The sequence below is a fragment of the Pinus tabuliformis genome, chromosome 3_1 (genome assembly GCF_031772625.1).
Source record: "Pinus tabuliformis cultivar Carrire ecotype Pingquan chromosome 3_1, CPIR1, whole genome shotgun sequence".
In the NCBI taxonomy this organism is placed as follows: Eukaryota; Viridiplantae; Streptophyta; class Pinopsida; order Pinales; family Pinaceae; genus Pinus; species Pinus tabuliformis.
The window spans coordinates 950,200,410-950,218,280 of record NC_142301.1 but is presented as its reverse complement, the minus strand read 5'-3'; positions in this window follow the sequence as shown (position 1 = coordinate 950,218,280).

The following is a 17,871-nucleotide window of genomic DNA, read 5'->3' as shown; positions in this document are numbered from 1 at the left end:
AAGAGTACATGGAGTTAAGCTTAGGAGGAAGTTGTTATTCAGAACAACTAAAAAGCCAGAAACCCTGAAGTAAGCCTGAAACCAAAAAAGCACACTAAAGAAGTGGCATAAAACCGAAGTAAAGAGAAGGATGAAGAAATAAGGTGATGATGCACAAGAGTTGTTGGATATATAAGATCAATGAATGAGGCTGAAGGCGATGGGAAACCAAGATTAAGTCACACAAAATTAAGTAAAAGAAGTGAACCGCAGAGATTAAACCCAAGTGCTTGCGAAAGGTGAATCACAGAAGTAGATATAGATCGCTAGATTGACAAATCTGTTAGATTGATGGTGATCAGCAACTGTGAATGTAGGAGTGTATGGATTTCTTGATCGTTGTTGAAGTCCCACACTCACTCCTAGCTGTCGATCTCATATTCAACCTCTTAGATCACATTCAACTGCGGGGGTTAAGCTGTTTTTCTTCCGTGTGCTGGTTGGAGTCCCGCAAGCCATAGATTTGATGGCCACTAATATCCAATGGATATTGGGTCATAAAGTGATCGAACGTTAATTTTAAAACCGGACCCAAACATTTATAGATCAAGGATTTATATTCCTTATTGGCTCCATAAGGGCGGGTAATCCTCATGCAAGTGCTTCACCCGATATCGTTGTTAACCGTTGGATCAAGTGTTCTTTGATCAATGGTGGAGGATCACCAATTAGGTTTTTTGATCAAGTGAATCAACAACCGTTGGATTGAATGGTAAGATCAAATTCGGAGATTGAAGCCGATAAGGCTTGGACCTAAGCAAACCCGAGAAGTTTATCAAAGCGAGTTAACTGATTTGAGTTCCGGAGGATGAATGGGTTTAAGTGGTGATACGACGCGACAGTCGTTGATCTGATGGAGTGAAATCAATGGTGGAGGTTGAATGCGATAAAGGTGAGCATCGAAAAATGTGCAAGGTCGTGGAATGGTGGAAAGAGAAATCGCATATCGCAAATCGGGAGTTTTGAATGCCATATTATTAAGAGTCCTTTGAGTCTCCATGATTGCAATAAATGATGATTTAGCATGTAGATTTGGGGAATTTATAACTTAAAACAACCTTTCCGCTGGAAAGGTTTAGTAAACTTCAGACTATTGAATAGTCAAATAAATGGTTCTGCATGAGATTTAATTAAGGGGCCTTAACCTTTATTTGAGAAGGTTTTCACCATGGATCAAGTGATTAAGGCCTAGGACCAGTGACATGCAATTTTATTTGCATAATGTGGGTATTGTCGGCTTTGCCGACATCATTTGGTATCAGAGTAGAATTGTGGTTGAAACGTTTGGTATCAAAGTAGCACAAAGAAATTCTATGTGAAAATTTCTTTGAGAAAATTTACAACAGAGTTATGTGTTAAGATGTGTATTCAAGCAAGAGGAGATCAAATTATAATCTGACAAAAAATAGGCACATAGAGATAATGTGTAGCAGAATTTACAGATGCAAGAGGCAGAGAAAAGTCCATTCAAAGTGCAGGAGAATGGTAGAAAAATATCATGTAGAGGTCTTGAAGGTAGCAGCATAAGAAGTTGAGAAGACTGCAACAACCTAGAGCAAGGAGTGCTCAATTGGTTCCAGAGGAAAGAACTAGAGAAATGATCAAAGACTAAGCTTAGAGGAGAGAAGCTTAGTGAGGCATATGTAGCAAGAAGGAGACTTGTTACTGCAGAGGTATTGTTGCAGCTCACAAAGTCAATTCCACAGAGGATGTGTGTAGAATTGCTAAGGGATAAAAGAAGCTGGTAAAAGTTTCTGAATGAAAGTAGAATGTCGTAGAACCTTGAGGAATTCCAACAGAGGTTGGATAAAGAGGACAGTTGTGTTCTTAAAAGGTGTAGATGAGTTGAAGCCTAGAAGGAGTAGAGAAAAGTGCTCAAAAGAGGTTCCAGAGACAAAGAACCAAGTGCTTGCCAAAATACCGAGTACAGAGGGGAGATTGGTGAGGTAAGTGGGAGTAGGGAGGACTTGCTATTGCAGAGGCTTTAATGCAGCTCATAGTGAGTGAGTGAGGAACTCATAGAGATGGAGAAGAATATGACTACTGATAGTCATAGTGGAGGTTCTAAGGAAGACCACAACAGAAGAAAAGTGAAGAAAGAGAATGCCAAGGTAAATGGCAAGAGGATGAGGCAAGAGGAGATTGACAAAGAGATTGCTGAGTTCAAAGAACACCTTAATGTATTTAGGATGATACTAGAAGAAAGCCAGAAACAAGGTTGGGTCTTGAAGAAAAAGCCAGTGAAGTGGCATAAGTTACAGAGAAGGCTACATCAGAGGCAAGTGAAGAGCCTGGTGGAAGAACTCAGAGAAGATAAGTTGGAAATAGAAGTTTCCATTTGTGAAGCAGAACAGGGTGAAGTTCTGGGTGAAGATGAAAACTTTAACACTGAAACTTCAAGCGAGACCAAAGGGTCACATGATATTAAATATGACAATTTGTGTATGTTTGCAGGTGAAACATGTGAAGAAGGACAATTTGCTGATATTGACATAAAGGAGGAAGAAGATCGGGAGAATCTAAATTATGTTCTGAAAGAATAAGTAGAGAAGGATATCAAGCAATCAAGTGAATGACTTGATGAGATTGAGGAGAATACCGTCGAAATATTTCTCAGTCATGTAAAGGACTTGGAACAACAGGAGGAATTGGCAATTGAATCATCAAATGAGATCATGAGGTCTTGTGGTTTAACAACTGACAAGTTGTGCGTGAATGCTGGTATTTCAGAATACAAACCATTTTATGGAACTGTCTTGAATGAAGTTGAAAGTTGCCAAGCAAAGTATGATGATGTTTGTCTTTCAAATGAAGATCAAGTTGAGTTATTACAGCAGAAGGAGTTCATAAATTCCTTGCTTAGTGGAGGAAGTATCTTCAGTAGAGATGAGACAATTATGTCTTATGATAAGAAATTTTATATTTCTAAGAACAATGAGGAATTGATTTTCTTAAATGGCCAAAGGGAGAGTGATGGACAAACATATAAAACTATCACAGAGATGGAAGATCAGAATTTTATTCTAATAAAGAATGAAGAAGTAGTGTCAACAAGAAGTTATAATTGTGACAAAGAAGAAGATAGTGAGGATTGTACAAAGATTTTAGGAGGAAAATTTATGGAATGAGTTAAGTCTTTTGGAGAAAAGGATAGAAAACCAGAAAGTAAGTTTTCAGGTTATAAAATCAGAACTGAATGAGAATGAAGAAGTTCACTACAGTGAACAAGGATGGGAAGACATCATTGAAACAGATGGTGTGGAGGAGAGACTAGCTGACAGTCTCGTGAATTCTGTTGAGAATTCAAAACAACATACTGATGTGCTGACAAAGGAGAAAGAATTAGAGTAGCAAGCTGAATTGTTGCCAAAGGAAGAAAAGACATAGAAGCCTTATGATTTTTATTTTAACAATTGTTTTATGATTACAAGTTTTGTTGCAAACAAGGAGCAGAAATTAGATGTTGCAGAGGAAGATATCTTCAAGGATACTTAGGAAGCTTGGGTGGAAGCAATATCTACAACAGTACCTGGAGAAATATCAAGAGTAATAGCAGAAGCTGAAGTAGAAAAGGCTGATAAAAGCAATCAGTAGTTTGAGTATGAATGGACAATGTGCAATGAGATGCAGAATGTGAAGGTGCCAAAGTTACTAGACAACAACAATGACCTGAAGCAGAGAGGAAGAGATAGTAGTAAATGGCAGAGTATGGACCAGCCCAAGGATGTGCTAGAAATGGAAATTGAAGAACTATGGTAGTTGTTGATGAAATAGTCCAGGTTGAGGAAAATGAAAACAAGAGGAGTCATCAATCTGAATTTGAAACTGATTGAAGAGAGGAAAATAAATCAGAAGATGATAGATATACAACAGCAGCAAAGGTGCAAGGCATTTGGGCAATTACAAACTAAAGTTTGGGACCCTGGAGGTTTTCTATCAACATATGAAGACACATCATCAAGAGATCATGAATGTTTTCTACCTTGGGAGTCTAATGTAGGAGCATTCAACTCAAGAAAAATAATTGTATTTTAGTAGACATAGAGGGTCTTGTGTTTCCAAGGAAGTTGGTTTCCTAAGTGTTGAATTAATGTAATTATTAATGTTTTTGAGTGATTTTAATGAGAGAAGCTATAATAGGGATTTAATTAAGTATAGTGAGGCATATTTGTAAATGTTCTTGAATGTAGGAGAACATGAGAGAATCAAGATAGTTGAGAGATTGAGAGATTTGAGAATTAATTGTAAAACTTAGATTAGGAGTTAGTTCATGATTTTTGGATTAGAGAGGATCCTTAGAGATAAGGAAGAGATTTTAAGATTTTTTTGAGAAGGTTATGGATCTAAACCAGGAATTGGTTGTAGAATCCTTTTGTAAAAATGTAAGCCTAAAAGGCATAAAAAGAGTTAGTCAAGTTAATCAAGTTAGTCAAGTTAGTCAAGTTAATTAGTTAGGGAGTTAGAGTGTGAAGAGGTTGACTGTAAGCCTACGGGCAGATTGTGAAACATAGGCCACTAATTAGAATATCAGGCCAAAGAGAGAGAGATACTCTTACGTAAATATTATTTATCAATACAGAGAATTCGATTATGAATTGTGTGGTGTGCATTGATTAATGGAGTTATGAATTGTGTGTGAATTAGAAGTTTCTGCATAGTATATGTATGAAGGTGAAGTTCTAGCTGAATAAAAAGAAGAAGGGGAGTATGTAGGATCGGGATTTGATCGATGAATTCGATCAAAGGATCCAAGTGAAGTTAAAGGATCACAGTGAATAAGAGTACACGAAGTTAAGCTTAGGAGGAAGTTGTTATATAGAACAACTAAAAAACTATAAACCCTAAAGTATGCCCAAAAACACAGAAGCACACTAAAGAAATGGCATAAAAGCGAAGTAAAGAGAAGGACGAATAAATGAGGGGACGATGCATAGGAGTCGTTGGATCTATCAGATCAACGAACGAGGCTGAAGGCGATGGGCAGCCAAGATTAAGTCATGCAACATTAAGTAAAGAAATGAACGACGGAGATTAAACCCAAGTGCTTGCAGAAGGTGAATCGTGAAAGTAGATCTGGATCACCAGATTGACAGATCTATTAGATCGACGATGATCAGCAACTGTGGAGGTAGGAGTGTACGGATTTCTTGATCGTGGTTGAAGTCCCGCACTCACTCCTAGCCGTAGATCTCATATTCAACCTCTTAGATCACAGTCAACTGTGAGGGTTGAGCTGTTTTTAATCCGTGTACTAGTTGGAGTCACGCAAGCCATAGATTTGATGGCCTCTGATACCCAGCGGATATCGGGTTATAAAGTGATCAGACGTTAATTTTAAAACCGGACCCAAACATTTATAGACCAAGGATTTATATTCCTTATTAGCTCCGTAAGGGCGGGTAATCCTCGTGAAAGTGCCTCACCCGATATCGTTGTTAACCATTGGATCAAGTGTGCTTTGATCAACAGTGGAGGATCACCAATTAGGTTTGTTGATCGAGTGAATCAACAACCATCGGATTGAATGGTAAGATCAACGGTGGAGATTGAAGCCAATAAGGCTTGGGCCTGAGCGGACCCGAGAAGTTTATCAACGCGAGTTAAGTGATTTGAGTTCTGGCGGATGAATGGGTTTAAGTGGCGATACGACGCGACAGCCATTGATCTGATGGAGTGAAATCAATGGTGGAGGCTGAATGTGATAAAGATGAGCGTCAAAAAATGTGCAAGGTCGTCAAATGGCGGAAAGAGCAATTGCATATCACAAATCGGGAGTTTTGAATGCCATATTCTTAAGAGTCCTTTGAGTCTCCGTGATTGTGATAAATGATGAGTTGGCACGTAGAGTTGGGGAATTTCTAACTTAAAACAACCTTTCCGCTGGAAAGGTTGACTAAACTTCAGAGTATTGAATAGTCTAATAAACGGTTCCGCATGAGATTTAATTAAGGGGCCTTAATCTTTATTTGAGAAGGTTTTCACCATCAATCAGTTGATTAAGGCCTGGGACTAGTGACATGCAATTTTATTTGCTTAATGTGGGTATTGTCGGCTTTGCCGACATCAGCCTCACACTGTGCTCTTTAAGAAAGAGAATAAGGAGGTATGCGTGAACCATCTCTATGGCCTCACACTCGGCTCTCTTATGAAGGAGAATAAGGAGGTATTCATGAATGATCTCTTCTGGAATCGATGCTTGAGTAAGGAGAGCACCGAGGAGAATACATACATCTGTCTTGATAAGGTCAAGTTGGCTGCATTGATCCAATCTATTAAATTCATCAATGGTTCATTATGATGTTGAGACTAAAATATTGTTAAGATAGTTGAGGCAACCAATTTCTTGGGCACGATAATAACTATAATCTCATTTTTGGTTATTTGTCTAACCCATTCCCAACCAATTCCACTATAACCATATTAACCATTGAAAACTAAAGGCAAATATGAAAAACTAAATTAGTAATAAACTAATCAAAACGATTCTTGATTTCAACCCATTCTTCATAATATTAAACTTAGTAAATATATGAGTTTTAAATAATAATTTATGGTAGGAATCTTACATATGATGGATTATTATTAATTATAAATATAATTTTAATTTTATGCTTTTTATTTTTATTTTATTTTGAGTGAGTCAAAATGTTAAATATAACAACATATCCACCATACTGGAATCAATATTAGCATAGGAGTGAAGTTTACTTATAAACCTCAAATATAAAGATTTTTTTTTAATAAAAAGTGAGTTCTATGAGAGGAATCTTGGATAAAATATAATATTATATATTATATTTTACCCAATATTTATTGCTACACCTACCTAGTAAAAAGTGGCTAGGGAAGGGAGGAATTACTAATTAAAATGTAATATTATTATATTTTACTGAATTTTTTTCCCTCGTCCCTGTTAATTTTATAGTTGAATTTGTTTACTTCGAAACTTTAAATATAAAGAAAAGCTACAATAAAAAGTGGACTAGTTGAGGGAAATATTTGGTAAAATATAATCGTATATTATTATATTTTACCCAATATTTCTCGCAAGCTAGTAAAACGTGGATGAAGGTAGGCATAAATATTAGATAAAATGTAATAATTACATTTTACCTAATATTTCTACCACCCCCTCCCCTCGACCCAACTCACTTTCATAGTTAAGCTTATTCATTTCTAAACTTACAATTCTAGATCTATCAAAGCTCTATTTCTATAACACATTATTAGAGATAAATTAAGAGAATATATTACATATATTATATTAAAGTGATTATCAAATAAGCCATTAGAATGAAGAGCAACTATTGTTCCTCTACTTTTTGCAATCTTATTTAACCTTACACTTCTTAAAAACACCTTCTTGAATCACCCAATAGCTTCTACACATATATACACATTATGTATTCATCCATTCAACTATAGAAAGAAAACATACAAAAATACATAGGGCCACCAAACATATCCATACAAATGCTAAATGAGAAGATATTCATAGAAGTTTTTTACCTTTACAAGGGTACATGGATTCAATGCCATCATTTTATACAATTAATTATGTATCTATATATAACATCAAACTAAGTTGGATCTAGGATAGTTTAATTCCCCCCTTAAATAGGTTATATTCCACATGAATACCATGAGTTCTTAATGCCAAGGGTGAATACCATGGGTAACTTTTATTTATTTTTTATTATTAATTTTTATAGGGTTATTCTTATTTTATTTTCACCAAGTTAAAATATTTAGGTTATATTATGTTACATTAAGTTACACATGTCTACCATATTTTATTTTTATTTTTATCTAGTTAACATGTTTACATTAACTGGAGAGCACCTCTCAGCCAAATAAAAAATGAGTATTTTTATTAAAAATAAATAAAAATATTATATTCAAAATATAGAGTCCACCAACTTTAAATTAACTATTTTACTTTAGTTAATTCACCTTTTCTCACAAACAAAATTCCACTTTGCACTCTCTCATCAAACCAATTCCACTTTCTCTTCCGTAAAACCTTTGCTTATACATAATAATTATATCCATTTTTAATAAGGGCAAACATAGATATTAGATTAAATTTGTTAAATGTTAAATCGTAAACATGTACAATTGACATCTACCCCATATTAGATTATAGAATGCATGGTAAAAAATAAAAAAAATTAATAATTATAATTATCAATAAAATATTTTGACTAGATTATATTATATAAAATTTGAAAAAATAAAAATAAAATAAAATAAATAATAATTAAATCAGTCTAAATGTATCTCGATTCTACTTTAAAATAAAAAGACATTGTATCTCTCTCAACACTTAATAAATCAAAAATTAAATTTAATATAGATTAACTTATAATTATATAATTAATTTATTACTATTAATTATAACTGTCTCTACATTAAAAAATAAATAAAATAAATAAATAAATAAATCTGAATTACATCAACAATACGATATTGAGATTTATTTGCTTCCACCATTGTATCAGTCTGTCACTTGCCACACTTCAAGCACTCCATTCTCAATTGTAACACCCTGAAGAAAAAAATAAATAAATAAATAAAATAAAATAAAATAATAAAATAAAATAAAATAAAAAATAAATAAAAAATAAACAAAAATAAAAATAAATATAAATAAATAAATAAAAATAAAAAAAATAAAAATAAAAATAAAAAAAAATAAAAATAAAAATAAAAAAAATAAAAAATAAAATAAAAAATAAAAATAAAAAATAAATAAATAAAAATATCCTCCTTAATTACCAGGATTACTTGTCACCTTAACCCAATCAAAGTGTTGTGTAAACAAAGGTGAAGGGGTCATGAATGACTCTAAGTTTTGGCGCGTATTAAGGGTAATTAAATGACACACATGTTTTCCCCTACACGACCATCTGACCCAAGTCATGGATATGTGCCACCTGCCCACACCTCGATAGAGGTGATGGCTCCTCTGCTTGGGTGATTAATGCAGAGGTAAGTATGGAACACTACGTCCGGTCATCACAGGTGACTCAACAGGGGAATTTAATCCGAAATGAGAACCCAACATAACTTTTCATCTCATTTTGCACTGTCTATGAGGAGAGAACACAACTCTGATAAGGCACAGGGTAAGAACAAAGGAGTGAGGGTTTACCTATTCCCAAGAGAATGCTTTTACAGTTCTGGAGGCAAACGACTGATGACAGAGACAAGGAGGTAAGCTAACCAGCTCTGCTCTTTTCTTGGGAAAATGTAGCTACCTTATTCCTTCATAGCTTAATTCAATGCTTGATGCAAGTATGGTCTAGTGGACGGTTTGTAACCCTTCTTTGACCCCGAGAGTTGAATAGAGATGTGCTTCTATCGTCGAGGTCAGGTTCTTTCTATTCTGGGACACCCTTATAGTTTTTATCTCTTTTCTGGTAAGTGAGAATAACGATTGTTGTTGGTTTCCAGTTAGTTGGTGCTTCAACAGTGGCACCATTCCCCTCAGGTACTAAATCCCTCACACATTGTTCGTTTAAGCATTCTCTGTCATTAATCCTCCCGAAGTCTGCTGCTAATAGGTTTTTTGGATGCTTTCATAGGTATGGTTCGAACCTATTGTTTGGCTTGAAGAATCTTTCGAGGGGAACTAAACCTAAACCAAGCTTTCCTGCTATCTACAAGTCGGTTATTTTTCCTCCATTCGACAGTATACTTGTCTGAGTTGCTAGGTTCAGCTCCAAGATGAGGAGGGAGGATTTGCTAGCTCTCGGCACAGTCAAACCCTCACCACAACCCAAAGTCCACGAGGGTTTTCTTAGGAAATGGAGGTTATAACAACTAAATGCATCCGGTTGGGTTTGCAGGCGGAGCTTAAATGAGTCTTTATGAATGTTCCTTCGAATTGTTCAATAGTATGGCTACGGCATACACTTCCCATTGACTATGGATTTTTATGTCTGTATTAAGTGTTGGATGGTTTATGGACCATTCTGCCAAGTCCCAACCCTTACCCAGTATGATATAGGTGACATTTTTATTGAAGTTTGTAAGTAAACTGTATAAGGGTGGAATGAATGAGCCGAGATTTAGAGCAGAGGAATACTCAGAATATATATTTTTCCGTTCTTGAATTCCTAAGTGATTTAATACTTTTCTTAATCATGATTTTGATACATGTTCGTGCACTGTAATAATTTAATGAAGGGTCTGATGTATATGTGAGTCTTAATTTGTTAAATGGTACTAATACAGGCATGCATATTGAAATGTGGAAGTATATTAAGTATAAACAGATATATATATATATATATATATATATATATATATATATATATATATATATATATATATATATCCTTGTCTCGCTCCTGTTTTACCCACGAATGTATTAATACATGAGATTGCAGACCTTCTCGTTTGGGAAGTATCGTTGTTTAATTCTTTGTGGCAAAGTGGTATAAGTGTACAGATAGTTTAAATTAATTTCCATTCCAGATTATTTACAGTTTAACAGGTTATGGTTAGAAATTGAAGCTCTATTGCCATAGTAGTAGTAGTAGTAGTTTTTCTTGTTATACAACAGACATTAAATAGGTTCAATATACTATAGTACTGTTGGGTTTAGATTTAATTGTACAGTGTAACTAGAGAAAATACTATGCATCCATTTTCTTCTCTATGATGAATAAGTCTAGTATTCAAATGTTACCCATAAATGATCAATATCTAGCTTAAGACAAGAAATGAGATCATTACTCCTATTACACACCATTTTAACTATCAGAAATAATTAGAATTCTTTGAGTACTTATCTGTTATGAGTTGTTTGTTTTGTGCAATTCAATAATCCTTCTGGAAGGTCTCACTACCCAGCCATGGACCTCGCAATCATGTCCACGATACCCCACCGAGCACTTTCTACTCCTAATAGTTGAAATAAAGACAGTCAGGTATCTTGGGCATCAGGACTACTGTCTAGCCTCAAGTCACCCACCCACTCGACTGTTTTCTATAAAATGAAATCTTCCCATTGGTATCACAACCCAGCTCAAGGAGAAAACTTCTGCAGCCCCCTTGCTTCCCTTTCCTTTTCCCTTTTGAAGAAAAGTGGTGGCAACTGTTTCCAACTGATCCAAGAGTTGTTATAACTGTTTTTCTCTTTTATTCTTTTAATAATATGTCCAAAGTCTTTAAAATAATAATTAACAGTATTTGTTCTAGCTATTTTAGGCCCAATAGTTTTAATAGTAACAAAAAACATAAATGAAATTTAAACTTGGTGAAAACAAATCATGATATCTCGTTGTATGTTACAACTCCCTCCCCTCGAGAGGAACACCATCCCTGGTGTTCTTTCTCTATGTAAACAGCACATGATAAGCTTTTCGCATGGCCTCCTCTTCCTCTCAGGTAGCCTCATCTGGGCCAAAGTGCTTCCATTGCACTCTAACTTGGATGATGGCTCACCTCCGTGAGGCGGTTTCTCTCCGATCGAGGATACGAAGAGGCTCTACCAGAAATTATCCCTCAAGTTCTACCTGCACATTCATATTATGTTGTCAGAACATTTCAAAACAATAATCTTTTAATCATATTGCTTTTCTATTATCATTACCTGAATACTCTCCCAGTTAATAATATGTCGAGGGTCGTAAATATATTTTTTTAACAAGGACACATGAAAGACATTGTGTACTCAGATGTGGCCTAGTAGTGCTAGTTTATATGCCACAAGCCCAATCTGTTCCAAAATTTGGAAAGGCCCACAGTATCGGGGTGCCAATTTTGCACAACCTTTCCACTGCAAGGTGCTCTTTTGTGGTTTCACCTTTAGATACACATGATCACCTAGCTGGAATTCTTTATGACTTATCTTCTTGTCTGCATACACTTTTTGCCTATTATTTAGTCAATTTATTATGTCGTAAATTGCTACATAGGTTATCAATCCGGGAGTCGTAAACTGATGAAGTGTAGTGCACTGTATGTGCTAGACAACCCTTTTCTTACCTCACTATTTTCAGTTTTATCTTGTTTTGCGATTTTGTTCTGTTGGTCTCCTAAAGTGGTTTAATGCAATGGAAATCCTAATCTGCAGTTAAAGCAAAAGTTTAAGAATACTTTTTAAAGATCAAGTGTGGATGTAGAGTTGAAGAAAAGGCTTATCCTCTTGCTTCTTGTGATAATTTACAAACTTTGAACCTAGGAGATCTTAAAACATGTTGTCTACAAAATCAGAACTTGAATGAGAGTGTGAATATGCAGCTATATAAACCAAACTAAAAATGAAGTACTGAAAATGAGATTACTATCTCTACTGTTCATCCTAATTGCAAAATTGAAATCTAGTAAACCGCTGCAACTTAAACCAAAAAGTAAAGAAACTGGAAACTAATGATTAGTCAATGATTTCATCGATAATCACAACATTTCACTAGTTAACTTCTAAAATGGGGTTAAGCTAAAGGCTCCGGAAATATCATCATATGGCATGAAAGAAATGACATCTAAATTATCTAATTTCACACTAATGAAAGCAAAGCTAATTACTTCATCTATAATCACAATATTTCACTAATTAACTTCTAAAATGGGTTAAGCTAAAGGCTCTGGAAATATCATCATATAGCATGAAAGAAATGACATCTAAATTATCTAATTGCACACTAATGAAAGCAAAGCCAATTACTTCATCTATAATCACAATATTTCACCAATTAACTTCTAAAACAGGGTTAAGCTAAAGGCTCCGGAAATATCATCATATAGCATGAAAGAACTAACATCTAAACTATCTTGAACAGTAAACAAATCTCACAAAGTAAAAGCATAAACAACTAAAATTGAAAATTGAGTTTCAACAAAGGAAGTAGTCTCAATAACACCACTTCATGAAAAAATTACACTAAGAAGCTCAAGCATAACCAGACTTAAAGACCTATTTTGAAATGCACCTATGAATGTTAGTAAGAAATATGACAAGCTACAAAAACATATACAAGGTTAGAAGGATTAAGATCATAAGAAAAACATGAGAAATATACAATTCGAATGAGAGAAAATATACATGAAAACTATACAAAAACAAAAGAAGGACCTCAGCTACATAGGGGCCCTCTGCACAGCTTCAGACTAGCACGTTGTTACTTCAAAATACGCTCAAACAGACATGTGAAAACAGAGTTTGTATTATGAAAAACAGAGTAATGTGTCTCTCGGTTACAGAACAGCAAAATAACACTATAACAACAATATCCAGAACGTCCTATCTGCATTGCAAATGCTTGTATTTATAGAGAAAATGGATAACTGTATCTTAGAGGAATTTCTTCAACGATAGACACATGAACAGGTCAAAATCCGAGGATTTAGCCTCCCGGTTGCCATGAGCAGTAAATCTATGCGAGGTGGATGTTGGATTGCGTTATGTAGATGGCATGCAGGTGGAAAAAATGAATCCATGAGTTTAGGAATGGCTTTAGGCTTCTTTTACGTGCAAGAACAAAGTTTTAGCTGGCATAGAATTCTCTGTTGACCTCCCTTTAACCGGTACCTTTCCTTTCGAATCTGGCTAAGTGAATAGGACCTCATCCATGTGTGGACAATTCCTGAGCTACCCATGTGTCTCATTCCTCCTCCTGACACCTGTAACCTATAAAACAATGGAAATGGTTGTAGAATTGTCAGTTAGCTGCGGAAAGTGGCTACATTCCATAGTTGATAAACAAAACCTAGATCAAATAGCACACACAATGATATAATTTGAAAATGACTCAAATACACTCTTGAAATCAACATGTAACAACTTTTGATAGCTTAGGATGCACTGACATGGGAAAATAGAAGAGAAAGGGTTTAAGAAAATGCTTGGAAGAAAGATAGTTTTGGTGCTCAACACCTATCTTGTGTTGCTTTTAAGTTTTGACGAACCTTCTTAACGGTATCCTCCATTTCTGCTAACATGTCGTGGCCCAATGCTAATTTGTTTTCTAGACTATTCCAATTCGTGGGTACCCGACACTTTCTCTCGTAAAGTACCTCGAAGGGACTTATACCTAGAGATTTCCCATTATTGTAGGAGAATTCTACCAAGTGGAGGTAATCCTCCCATTTTTGTGGTTGTTTCATTATAAACATGCACAACATATCCTCCAAAACTTGATTTACTCACTTTGTTTGACCATCTGTCTATGGATGGCAAGTTGTACTGAAATGGATTTGGGTCCCTAGTCCTGCAAAAAGAGTTCTCCAGAATGCGGATGTAAATTTTGCATCCCTATCATAGATCACAACTCGGGGTATCCCGTGTAGACGGAAGATTTCTCTCATAAATATGACTATAATCTCTATTGTTTTGTAGGTGGATTTTATAGGGATGAAATGAGCAGTCTTGCTTAGCTTGTCCATGACCACCATGATTGAGTCATGTTGCTTTCTAGTATGAGGTAGCCCTGTAATAAAATCCATAGTTATGGTCTCCCATTTCCATTCCGGAACCGATAGTGGTTGCAACAGAACCATAGGATGTTGATGTTTTGCTTTCACCAACTGGCACTTTAAGCATTTAGATAAATATTCAGCCACATATTTTCGTAAACTGAGCCAGAAATAATTTTTCTTGATGGCAGAATAAAATTTCTAGTACCCTAGGTGGGTAGCATAAAATTTCCTATGAAACTCATCTAATAACATCTACTTGATGGAAATTTGGTTAGGAATGTAAATTCGATTTTTGAATGTTAACATTTATTCAGAATTAATTGCATACTCACATTGTTTCCCTCTTTCCCGGGCTTCTAAAGCTTGCTTCCATAAGAATGCATATTCTGGATCTTTGAGGGAAGCATCCCAAACAACCTCCAGTAGGTTAGATTGCGCATGACTGAAGTGTAACTCATAGATGCAAAGTAATTTTCTGCTTAGAGCATCAGCTACTCTGTTTTCTTTTCCTTTGATGTGTTTCATGTCAAAATTAAATTCACTCAGGAATGCGGTCCATCTGGCCTGGAAAGCATTTAAATTGGATTGATTAAAGAAATTTGTCAAACTGCTATGGTTAGTTAACATCAAAATTTTCTTCCCCAGGAGGGAGTGCCACCACATCTTTAGTGCATGCACTACCACGGTCAACTCCAAATCATAGGTAGAGTAACACTATCCATAATCCTTCAGCTTTCGTGACTCACACAATGACTTTTCCTTGCTGAGTTAGTACTCCATTGATGCCTTATTTACTTGCATCGGTACATAATACAAAGGATTTTTCCAGATCCGCTACCTTTAGCACCAGAGCGGTTGTGAGCAATTGTTTTAGCTGCTCAAGGATTTGTTGGCATTCTACTATCCAGTGGAAAGCTCATCCCTTTTTCTGAAGTGAAGTCATTGGGAAGGCGATTTTTGAAAAGTCCTTGATAAATCGACGGTAATACCCTGCCAAGCCTAAGAAGGATCTTATGTCGGCCACGTTTTTCGGTGCAGTCCATTCCATAATAATTTTGATTTTCTCTGGATCCATTGATATTCCTTCTACTAATATAACATGGCCCAAGTACTAAATTTGATCTTTGTAAAAATCACATTTGCTGAACTTTGCATACAACTAGTTTTCTCACAAAATCTGTAGTACTGTTCTCAAGTGTTGTTCATGTTCCACTTGGTTTTTAGAGTATATTAGTATATCATTGATGAAAATCAATACAAAATTATCCAGAAAAGGCTAGAAAATACCATGCATTAGGCTCATGAACGTGGCTGGTGCATTGATAAGGCCAAAAGGCATTACCACGAACTCGTAATCTCTGTAATGAGTTTGGAACGCAGTTTTACAGATGTCTTCATCCTTTATTTTGATTTGATGGTATCTAGACCTTAAGTCGATTTTCAAGAACATGCTAGCTCCCTGTACTTGGTCAAATAAGTCATCGATGTGAGGTAGCAGGTATTTGTTCTTTATGGTCAGCTTATTTAGCTAGCAATAGCCAATGCATAATCATAAGGTTCTGTCCTTCTTGCATACAAATAGCACTAGGCCCCCCCAAGGAGACACACTTGGGCATATGTATCCTTTATCTAATAGCTCCTGCAACTGCATTTTGAGTTCAGTCAATTCCGAAACACTCATACGATAAGGGGTTTTTGAAATAGGGGCTGCACCAAGCATTAGTTCAATTGTGAAGTCAATGTCTCGCCTTGGCGATAATCCTGGAATAGATTCAGGGAATACATCTAAGAAATCCTAGATTACAGGAATATTCTCTAAAGAGGTCATTTTATTTTTATCATTGTTGTACCCTACCTGAACAACATAAATCTGGCACCCTTTTCTTATACACTTTCCGAGTTGGTTGGCTGTAATAGGGCGTAGCTTGACTCGGTGATCCAAATGGATCCAGGAATGCCCTCTAAGTCTTCATGAAACTTTTGTGCCCAAGGCCAAAAATCCCTTAAAAGATCGAAATTATCATAAGAGGGACACCCTTAGCAGGGCGGAGAAACACTATCAGGAGGCCCAAACCCGTGAAATCATGAAAAAAACAGAGTAATTGAAGGCGGAACAAGTGATGCACAGTAGCCATCCGATCTGGCCGATCAATGGTCCAGATCGGATTGGCAGTGACCTTCGTGGAGATCGGCAAGATCCACATGAGACTCATTATAGTAATCAATAGAATCAGCGGGATCCACATAAGGCATGTGACGGCAATTGGCGGAGTTAATCTGGACCGTCGATCAAGCGCACAAATCGATAGCCCATATTACATTGCCGGGTCGCTATCGGGGAATTGCAGAAGCACTTACAAATGATGAAAGGGTTCTTGCGATGAGCGATTGTGATATATCACATCACCGCATCGCATCGGAACTATGCAATAGAGTGGGGCCAATAACAATAAAGGTAGTGATATTACAGACCCGATAATATAATAGGTGGCATTGCATATATTTTGAAGTCGGAAATCTGAGTTTTCCTTTGTAAATCACATTTTCATGAACAAATGAAAAACCAAAGGGAAAAGAGTTGATGCGATGTTGCAAACCCGAAAAGGGTTTATTAACGATATTGGACAGTATTTCAGGTCTGGGAATGCGAGATTTATAGTGTTTTAATGTATTTTCGTATTAAACAAAATACACAGAGACGGAGCCATTCTTATGTGCAATAGCGACCGATAGGCAGACCCGATAAGGGAATGAAGTGTATTGAAGGACTTTTGAAGCCTGACATATCATTTTCTTGGTGAATTTCTCTGTTAGAATGCATTTTCCACTATGGAAGCAGAGCACGGCAGTTTCAAAGGTTCTAGAGGCCCGAGGCATTCTTACATTACGGAAATGGTGGCCACCTCCCCTTTGGGGCGTTAAGCGATGATTGCATAATGCTGTAAGAGGGATTCGAAGCGGGCAAGAGGCCGGGGAGACTGAGAGCTGAGGATATGAAACGAACAGGCAGCGCAGTTGGCTTTAAAAGCCACAGACAGAGAGCATAAGGGGCAGAGCAGTATTCAGGCAAATGTCGAGACAGAGTTTAGGATAGAGAGCATTAGGGGAGTCTGTGTACTCATAGAGAACTTGAGAGATTCAAGTAAGATCTTATTATTGTATTTTTGTTTGTGTGGGAGGCTCAAATTGAGCTCACTATTGTAAACAAAACTTTGCTTGAAGACATAATAGAGAGGCCACCACTAAAGGCTGGACCAAGAGATGTAGCCCAGGAGTATTGGGTGAACTCCTTATTAAATTTGTTGTGTATGTGTTGCCTATTATGTTTTGTTTTACTACTTCATTGTCTGTGCATTTCACAATCTTATCGATCCATTGCATAAAATGACATAGACAAATCCATGC